Genomic DNA, 10,950 nt, shown 5'->3' on the forward strand with positions numbered 1-10,950 from the left:
TCCTCTTAATCATAAGCTAATTCTTAGATCAAAGCAATGAAATATGAGCCTTTTGGGCTTCAATTTCATGTAAATCACACAAAAAAAACATGGTTTTTCCCTACCAAAAAGATGAACATAGAATCCTCTACTGCAAAATAAACCTCAAAATCAAAATCAAAAGCAACAAACAAACACATCCAAGGCTCCAAAACCGTTTGTTTTTTTTGTAGTGTGACCTCCTAATCAAGACTTAGCAATATTGGGTGAACCCAATATAGTTTGGAATGGACGAAAAAATGGAGTTAAGCCCTATGCTAGCCCCCAAATATGTTCAAGTCAAGATCTTACATTAGCCGTATCAAAACATGTGTAATTGGGTCTTGCCTTTGATCCGTAAATGTAACTTCCCATGTGGGTACGCTAGCTCATCTGGCATCCTCACTCACAAGTTTTGATTCAATCATGCTTTCAAGGATTATCCCAACACAGGGTAACCATCACCCCAATGGTCGGAGTGTTGTGAGCCTTAACTTGTTAAAAGTACAAGGTGGATTTATTTATACAATTCCCCTCAATGCTATCACAAGGCTTCAGAGACCAAGTCAAGGCAGTTGCCAAGGAAACATCCAAGGAAGCGAAGAAGCAAAAAGCTTAAGTGTCAACCTCAAAGCCAGTAGCCAAAGAGCTTGAGGCGAAGTCCCAAAGGGACTGTAGTAGCCCTTGAAAGGCTAAAGGATTGGAACGAGAGGTCGAAAAGAAGAAAACCTTGAATAGCATGTAGAAACACAATGCACAATCAGTTGCTAAGGGTAATGATGTTATGATCATTGAAAGTGGTTCAGATGATGATAGCTTTCTGTGCTTCCTTCACGAGCAATCTCATATTCAAACCAGCTCTTCCTACTAAAGAAAAGAAACTCATGACTAAACAAACCTTCCAAAGAAACTCAAAGAGAGTACCCCAAGTGAATAAAACAAGCTTAAGTGCTTATAAGGAAGGTGGAGACTAAACTAAAGCTAATACTTGAGCAAGTGGTTGAGTACAAACCATTGAACCCACCTAAGAGCACACTAAAGATCGTAGCCAAACCCATGACCAGTCTTAAGAAGCCATAAAAAGAGCCACTTCTAGAGCCTCTTTCTCTAGAACCAATCCAACTAGATTTCGAATTGCTAGGTACAGTGAAGGAGGACTCAATGGGAAGTTAAAGTTGGCCTTAAATGGGTCATCATAATTGCCATAATATTTTCTTTGATGTGATAGGTGATGACTTCATTTTGACCCCATATTAGAGGCATTTCCTTGTAGGGAAGGGTGTATATCCCATACATGCTAAGTGAGCATGAATATTGCATGAGGGACATCGTAAAGATACATAACCTTCTTTTCCTCAGAAGTTTGAATCCCTATAAGTTCTCTTTTACAAGAAAATTCTCAACTTTGGAAAGACTTATGAGACTACATGACTGTGAATCTAAGAGCCCACACAATTGAACCTAAAGCGGAGGAGGAGATTAACTATTCCACATTGGGGCAACCAAACATGCCCATAAATAGGATGGGACACTATTTTAAAAGTGATGAAATGAGCAATGTGTTACATGTCATTTAATAAGGCACGATGGTCTGCACAATTTGGGATAGTGGTGCTAGTGTCAGCATAATCACCAAGGATTGATGGAGGCATAGGAAATCCCACCACTTGTAGGAACAAGCCTCATGGTCAAGCTTACCTATAGGAACACATCTAAACCTTTAGGCCTCCTTCAAGATGTAAAGATTAAGACCTTTGAGCTTAGCTTCCACCACACGTTTGTGGATTTTTAGAAAAGAGGGCCATACACTATGATCCTCGAAAGGCCTTACATGAGAGACGTAAGGCTTGTTCATGATTGGGAAACCAATACGCAAAGTATAAGAAAATAGGGAAGACTTATCCCATGGGTCGAGGTATCCAATGAGCCTGACAAAACTGCTTAGACCACATTAATTGATATTTATAGAGCTTGTAACAAGATGTTGGATGGTGAAGATGAGGACCAAGAACATGGACCCCTCCCATATCTTGCCAACTTTGAGGATTAGATTCATATTTTGGAAAAAACCATGGACACTCTTTCACAAAAGCTTGGGATAAGGTTTGCATGATTGGATGATGCCGAAATCACATCCCTGTTTATGCCCGTCATGTTTGAAATAGAACCACTGGTGGAACCCACTCTTCTTAAGCTAGAGTTTTCACAAAAGACCACCTAGCTGCATGGCCTGCCTTAATTGACATCGAGGCTATGCAATAACCAATATCGTCGTAAATAATTTCCAATATACCATTAATTGTTTTAAAGTTGAATTTTATATTGGAGCTAAAATTGCATGTTAGCTTAGGAAATAACCCGCCTTAGGGGTAGCTGAGAAATAAGATCTTAACAAACATGTGAGATTGGAGATAATGCTTTGTTTCTCAATCTAGATGGTTATTTTATGTGCAAAGAGCTGATGTATAAGCATATATATGTAGATGAAGATTTATACAGAGTTAGCTAAATCTCTTTGTTTCACAATTCTGTGTGAGTACTGTAATGTTCTAAATCTATGTGATGATCATCTTTTTGCTCATTAATGTTGCAATTATGTCTAATGTTAAACCCGTAAACACTATTGGTTTATCCACCAACACTTTTGGCAATCCTACTGAATTATCGATTCCCCACACATGCTTTGGTTTATTTTATATATGAGCATCATGTAAATTTTGTATAGCTTTGGCATGGGTGGATTTTTACCCTTGCCTATTAAGTTGTGGATTGTTTGTTATCTCTTAGGACATTCTTCAGTATATTTTTATTACTCAAACTATGATGGTGTTCGTTGTTGTGTTCACCTTATGTGAATAGGTTTTGCCTATTTCGTATATCGCTTTTTTTTTGTTAACCGATTTGTGGCATCTGTTGATTCATTGAGACAAAAACGATTATATTTTGTGGGCATTCCTCTCTAGGTTTGTTTGAACATCTTCCATTTTTTTATTCAAGTCAGTTGTATCACTTGTGTGTGGCTATCCAATAGTTTTCCTCATCCATGCTCAATTGGATGTATAAGACTTGCTTTTTCTAGAAGCAAAGCGTAGCACTGACTCTTATTAGGTTGTTATCTGTTTTGCTAAATTAGGCATTTATGATGGATCAAGATCCGCGTTATGCTACTCACCAGCAGGAGCATCGTAGCACTGGATAGTCTATGGGAGGATGCGCTCGCAGCACTAGATAGTCTATGCAAGGATACGCCCGCAATAGTGGATAGTTTATGGGAGGATGACACCACGTAGCATTAGATAGTCTATGGGAGGATTCGCCCACAGTTGAGGAATATGAGGCCTGAAGAAGACGAGGTACCCACTGAAGAAGATGAGGTACCCATTGAAGAAGACAAGGTATCCACTAAAGAGGAGGATGAGCTCGAAGATGTTGGGGTTGTGGAAGATACAGTCAATGAGCATTCACAGGACATCAGACACATGGATGATTATAAACCAATTGCCTCACCAGTATCTATCCCCACAGTGTAGCCCAGAACTTATTGATTTTTGGATTACTGCTTATCAGACTAGGTGTGGATCTATCCTTGACAGGTCATTTAAGTTGCAGCCCACTCAGTCTTACAGGTGCGTCATTACCCATCATGGCTCAACAGTAGGTATCTCTCAAATATCTAAAGTTCCATGATAAGGAGGAGTATTTGGATACACACATGGTAAATTTAAAGAATAGTTGGTTGGCCAATGGCATGCATCTTACAATTGCAACAACTGCTCAGAAGCATAATACATTCAATGGTACTTTTGATGGGAAAACAACCAATTGGCATGTGCGGTATGACCCCAATGCATTTCCAACATATGAGAAACTGTGTGATGCATTTTTGCACCGATTTTGGAAGAATAAGACATCCTTGCAGCAGTTGTTGCTGCTAGACATCACCTGGAGTAGAAAAACTTGTCAGTAGAAGATTACATAGGTAAATTTTGCACTCTACGGAGTTGAGTGGACCCAGTAGATCAGCCAACTGAGACATTTATGGGAGAATAGTTTTTACGGGGTCTGCGAAAGAAGTTGAAGCCTACTATAGCATCTATGATCTCACCATCAGTAGATTTGATGGACTGGTGGAAGCTTCTTGAAGATCGGAACACAGTTTAGGGGAAAGCTCGACTTTATAAGAAAAAAAAGTGTGAAATAGATTTCTCAGAGGATGAACAAGAGGACGACACTTCAAATGATGATTTGGGATGCGGAGTTGGATTCAGTATCCAAGCATAGGAATTGAAAGATGAAAAGCGAGAAGTCGAAAATGGTCAAAGAATGACTAGTGGGCAGCATTGGCTAGTTGGATTCATAATCCAAGCATAGGAATTGAAAGAAGAAAAAACAAAATTCGGAGATGGTTGAAGAATAAGATTCAAAGGGTGTAAGTGCATGGGGAGCTTGATTTGGGCTGTGGATTGAATGTCTGGTGTGCACAAAGTGTTTAAATCAAGGTCACACCAAGGAGGAATTTAAGGTTACTCATTATTATGCTAAATGTCAAACCACCACTCATGTTACAGAGGCTTATCGGTACAATGGCAGAGTGCATCATCTGTAGCATCAAAGGAAGAGTAAACTTAGGGTGCAATTCAAGTCCAACAAATAGCACAAGTAAACCACGTCACTACAAGTATACTACAGGCTCGTCCTTATGGATGAGGTCATTGTGGTGCAGCAGGTGTACCTTTCCAATGTTATTACTATAAAGCAATCACCCCAGTACTTCATTGTAAGATGAAGTGTCTGATGTGGCAGCATCATCAGTAGGAACCCAAAAAACACAAGCTGAGGGGTCCAATTTGTCCCAACCTCCAGCAACAAACAATCAGCCTAGTAGCTAATTTAGAGAATCAAGATGGACTAAGGACAAAGAAAAAACCCTAGAATTTGGAGAAGCAATGGTGTGTCACCAAGATGGTGTAGGAAGCAAAGGGAGAGTTCTGGAATGATCAAAAAGCTCCCTTGCCAATAGCATATAGTTTGGAGGTCATTTGAAAGAACCATAAAGGATCCAAGGTGAAATCCACATCTAGAAAGTGCCCCTACCAAGGATAGTGGTAGTAGATAGTCCAAAGGCCATTTGATCACATAAAGGAATTAGTCTGAAAGAACCAAAAAGGATCCAAGTTGCCAGACACATCAAGATCAAGCAAAAAGGAATTAGTCTGAAAGAACCAAAAAGGATCCAAGGTGCCAGACACATAAGATCAAGCAACATAGGTGCAATCTAGGGCCAGAAAGTGCTGCATCAAGATGAAGTAGCATAAGTGCAGTTTAGAACCTAAAAGTGTTGGATGCATTAGGATCAAGTAGCATAGGTGCAGTGCAGGGCTAGAAAGTGCCAAAAGAGTAAAGATGTAGAGGAATTGTCTAACACAACAAAGCATACTATTGAAGTTTAGAAGAAAGAAGGAAAGGACACTGTTGAAGTTCAGAAGGAAACCAAAAAGTTAGTTCAATTAAAGATAGTGTAATCTAGGAGTAGTGCTTGGCTAAGAGAAGAGTAAATATTTTACCTTAGAAATTTGGAAGCAAGGGATAGCCAATTGAAGAATCATCTGAATATTCTCTATGGGATGACTTTTGCAGATGAAGCTTAACATTACATTGGATCGATTCTTGTGTTTAGTGCCTAATTATCAGCAAAAAAGTATTAAAAAGGATATTACCTATGGAGAAATTGGTGGAAGTTTAAGCTAGCAAAGTAATTAGGTACATGCAGTACAATGTGGATCAATAGAACCAATTCTGGATTATGATGAAGCAGTCTCAGCAAATCACAATAACATTTAAAGGTTAGACAGTGTGTGGCGTCCTTATAGACGGAGGATTTGAAGGAGTGGAGAATGATAAGTAGCAAGAGAAATTCTTAAGGGAGAATCATGATCTAGTTTCCTTGTTTAAGGTGGATGTGGACTGGATTGTTTTCCAATATGAGCTAGATGTAATGGTAGTACAACCAATCTTGGTGACACCACCGCCTAAAGGAAGGGATACTGGTATATCTAGAGGTTAGGGATAACTAGGTTCTTCCAAAAACGATGCAAGCTTAAGTTCCTGAAGAGATTAAAGCATTAATTGTTGTAGAAGAAACACATTAAAGGACATGCACAAAAGTGGTCGAATGAATTGTCGAAATGAACTTGGGGGAGAATCCTCAAATGGTTCGAGTAAGTGAACTCATAGAAGAATAGAGACAAAAATTTTAAGAATATTTGTGTGGATATAAATATGTATTTACTTGGAGCTATATAGACATGAAGAGTATTGATCCTAGTTTTTATCAACATAGAATCAATCTCAAGGAAGATGCAATTCCCAGTCGGTAGTCGTAGTAGAGGTACTGGATAAACCCAAATTATGCTCTTCAACTTAAAGAAGAGATTGATAAGCTATTGAAATTAGGTTTTATTTATGGCATTAACAAAGCTAATTGGTGTCTCCAATTTTCATTGTCCCTAAGAAAAATGGAAAGTTGAGGGAATGTGTGGATTACATGAAATTGAATGCAGCCATAAGTAAAGATCCCTTTCCATTACCCTTCACATATTCTCTTCTAGATGCTATCAATTGTCATGAAATGTATTCATTTTTGAATGGATTCACAAGGGTTATAATCAGGTGCAAATTATGGCACGTGAAGACAAAGAAAGATAGCTTTTATCACAAAATGGGGGTTGTTTGCTTCCAATGTTATGACATTCAGGGTTAGCCTAACCCTAGCCCTTGGTGAACCCTATATAAAGGGCAAGAGGCTTCACTTTTTGTAACACAACACTTGAAGATGAAGGTTAAGCCAACTTTGGAGTGGCTGAAATAGAAGGTAATATAGAAGCTTTCTATACATCTTGTGTTCTTGATCTCTCTCATATATGTTGCTCTATCTTGCCATCAACTATTGCTTCCGTTATGCATACTCCCCATAATTTTGACATGGTATTAGAGCCTTGCAAAGGCTAAGTTCCCCTTCAATTCCCTTTTCTTTCTCTCTCACTATCATAAGCCATTCACATCCTCATCAAGAAGGACGGTGGTAGAAGAAGGTGAGAAGCAAAAAGGTGTCGAGAAGGAAGGCAACAAAAGAGCTTCATCAAAGAAGGTGATCCTCATCATCGCGACAAGAAGAAGAAGAAGAAGAAGAGGAGGAGGAAAAAGGAGAAGAAAACGCAAGCAAATTGGTAAATCTCTAGTTTTTCCATCAAGAAATTCCATCATTTTTTCCATCATCAATCTTCTTCGAAGATGTCAAAGATGGATGGGAGCATCGTTGTGATCGATTGAAGGAGTGGAAGGTTGGCTAGGTTTGTCCTCTTCCCCCCTATCAAAGGGAAAACTTCATCAACAAACGCAACATTTTTATTTAAAAAACGCAGCTCCACTTTTGCGTTGTTCTGGTCAACGTCTGTCTTTTTCCGTGTTACAAAAGACAAACTTCAAGTGGGATTTGGATATACTATTCTTCATTACATTGGCTTCATTGGTTGCATCTTTGTGCTTCTCCAATCCTTTCTCGTGGTAGACATGCTTCATGCATATACGTCTCCTTCCAATGATGCTAGCTTCTTTAGTCCAGCTACCACATAGACTAACACAAGGCTGCCACCCATGTTTCAATAGCTTATGCATGTACTTCTCAATATGCTTCTTGCTTCCACCTTCCACTTCATCATGATGCATAAATACATACACCAATGTGAACATTGATTTAGGAGAGGTCTTACCACTTGTTTATCAACACAAGGGCAATGTCTAACTCCATTATAATACGGTAGATGACTTCCATGCATATGAGTTCATCAAAAAAATTTAGGATTGGATTTCATGCTTGATGCGTTGATTTTGCTTGGTTTCAAAAATTGTGCATGCCTTACACTTTCCAAGCGAGAACGTCACAAAATAATTTCTTCCTCCGCTTGCCTCAAGCTTGAAAGAAATGAGGGACAAAACCTCTGTGATAAAGGTTTAAAAAAAACCTTAGAGAAAGGTTTAAAAACCGTTTAAAAGAGTTTTTTATATAACTTGGATGAGAAAAAAACAAGGTTTTTAAACCTTTGGATTGCGTTTTTTTTTTCATCTCTGAAAAAAAAAAGCTCTACGTTTTGTTTGGCTATGCCTACGCGTCGGCTGCCCCATTGCAGCTGGTTGTGGAGGCGTTGCCAGACTATTGCTTTAAGCAACAGAAAAGTTACGATGCTTAATGTGCAGAAGAGTTAGGTTTTGCTGCAATATTGCTGATGGTCAGACCAGTCCGGTTGCCGTGTCTACGTGGCTGTCGTTTGGACGAACGATGGTGCTGTCGTTTTGGCGTTGCGCCGACTCTGATGAAGCTAGCTCTGTGTTGACTTGCCACAGTGTTGTTCACCACAACAACACGAATGTTGCATAAGCAACATCCACCACACTCAAGACGGTAGCCCGCATACTGTGCTCAAGGTGGCAAATGAAATAGCGACGGTGACGGAAGCTTTGGACGGAATGGTTTCATCAAAGCGAAGGGTAGTGCACTAAACCACTATGGAAGGGATAGTACCAAAGACGTTACTAAGGTTGAGGGGAATTATGTAAATTCCTCAAATGTTCCAGATAAGCAACTCTTCTAGTTGAGGAGTGAAGCATGTTTACTAGAATTGGGAGTGAACCACATTTCTCTATAAACTGATAACTTTTGTAAAAACCTAATCTATAAAGGCTACCTACCTTGCCATCTATCCTATGGTTGAGAGGGGGTCATTTTATTCTTATATGTCCAATGCTCACCTTGCTCCATATTTGGCATTGTACCCATGGTGGCATTGAGAGGGGTTGTTGAAATATATGATGTACAAGTGATAAAGGGTGAGAGAAAGAGGTCATGTAGGTGTGAATACACTCCAAATAAAGTGGGCTATAGGTGGAAAAGGGATCTAGGGTTAGCCCAACCCTAGCCCTTGGTGAACCCTATATAAAGGGCAGGAGGCTTCACTGTAACACAACACTTGAACGTGAAGGTTAAGCTAGCTTTGGAGTGGCTGAAATAGAAGTAATATAGAAGCTTTCTATACATCTTGTGTTCTTGCTCTCTCTCATATATGTTGCTCTATCTTGCCATCAACTATTGCTCCGTTGTGCATACTTCCCATAATTTTGACACAATCACCTCATGATCCACCTCATGATTCACCTCTTTAATTGCCTCATGATTCACCTCTCTGATTGCCTCAGGATTCCACTTATTCCACTTGACAATCCACCTCTCCAATTGCTTCACAATCCCACCTCTTCGATTGCCTCATGATCCGCCTCACCTCACGATCCTACATAGTTGGAATACAACCCACACTAGTAAGCACATATGCACACATATAAAAGAAAATAAAAATTTGGAAGAGATTTGAAAATAGTGGTTTGAAACTGAAGGGTGAAGAGAGAAGTGATTTTTTTTGGGGTGAATTCATATCCCTCACACCTTGACTGGAGAGATCAAAGAAAGTTGACACTTCTATGACTTGAATTGACAAAGCTGACCCCTTGACCCTTTGACTTGACACGATTGACTCTAGACCCTCTATGTTGAACACTAGATTTTACTTATTGTCATTATGATCTTGCAGTCTAGCAAGGTCTGGCAACAGTCACACCAAGAATCCTTTGTACAAGGATAGTGGATAGCAAGATTGCCTCTCGAGCTCCTACTGCTAATAACGGAACTAGAATTGAACAATTCTTGACCCCTCATCTCCTAAGGAACCCTTTCTTTAACCTACATAGCCTATCGTTTGTAGTAGGTGATGATTTATTGGACCAAGGAATGGCAACTAGTAGACCTATGAAGGAGTTTTACATGAGTTCCAAGGACATTAGTTTCTTCCTTGAGTGGAAAAACGGTGACCTTTAATGTAGACACTCGCCCTTCCATAAGATCAGATACATCCCACAAAACCTCTATATCTATGGATCGGTGGTGGTTGATTGGCATCCCTAAATAGATAGTTAATTTGATCATGCACAAATTGGATATATGTGGATGGCAACCACCATATCTGTGAGATTGTGCAACATGCTAAAGGGGTAGATATAAAGGTGACCTTTTAACCCCAAGTTTAAAAGATTTATTGATCGAGATGGTTTTAGAATGTACACTAACGTGTATAGAAACATTTTCATGGGGGAGACACTAGCAATTCATGCTAATGCTGAGAAAGAGAGAGGATCCCAATTAGTGTTAATGGCAGCTTGCCAATCATTGACTCCTTGGAGAGATCAATGAGAGGAGCATAGTGCATTTGAGAGACTAACACTCAAAATATGGGAAGTCAATAATCTCATATGCCAGATCAATAATAGAAGTTAAGGACGTGGTGTTGGATAAATGTAATCCCAACTCCTTAGTCCAATTTAATGTGTGGTGGTTAGGCTAGTGGTCAGTGGTTGGTGTGTAAAGCCTACAAATGGTTGGTGCATAGGGTTCATGCAACTCATGTAACTAAAAATAGGGTAGAGGAGTCTCTAAATAAGATACAAGTCGTGATCAAGTGATTATGTAAGTTTGGTTCATGCCTAATCATAATTAGTGTCTTCTTGTATTAATCTCAAAGCAATTTTCTGCATATACCAATTTTTGTCCCTCATATTCATGATGTTTTGTACAATCTTTGATCTACCTTGAGTATGTTTTGATCAATCTTCATAGTTGAATTATCATATCTAACATTTGGCATCATAGCATGACCTAATTAGGTTTAGTTTATTAGCAAAAACCCTAATTTTTCTCTTAATCACCATAGCTAGTTTTTCTCTCTGTTTGAACAGCATGCTGTAGATTTCTTCCATGCGTGTATCTGAGGTGACTATATCCCAAGATTTTGATATAGCCTTGTTCCTTTGCTCCCACGCTTGCCCTAAAAC

The sequence above is a fragment of the Cibotium barometz genome, chromosome 8 (genome assembly GCF_041138505.1).
Source record: "Cibotium barometz isolate CiBa-2024 chromosome 8, ASM4113850v1, whole genome shotgun sequence".
In the NCBI taxonomy this organism is placed as follows: Eukaryota; Viridiplantae; Streptophyta; class Polypodiopsida; order Cyatheales; family Cibotiaceae; genus Cibotium; species Cibotium barometz.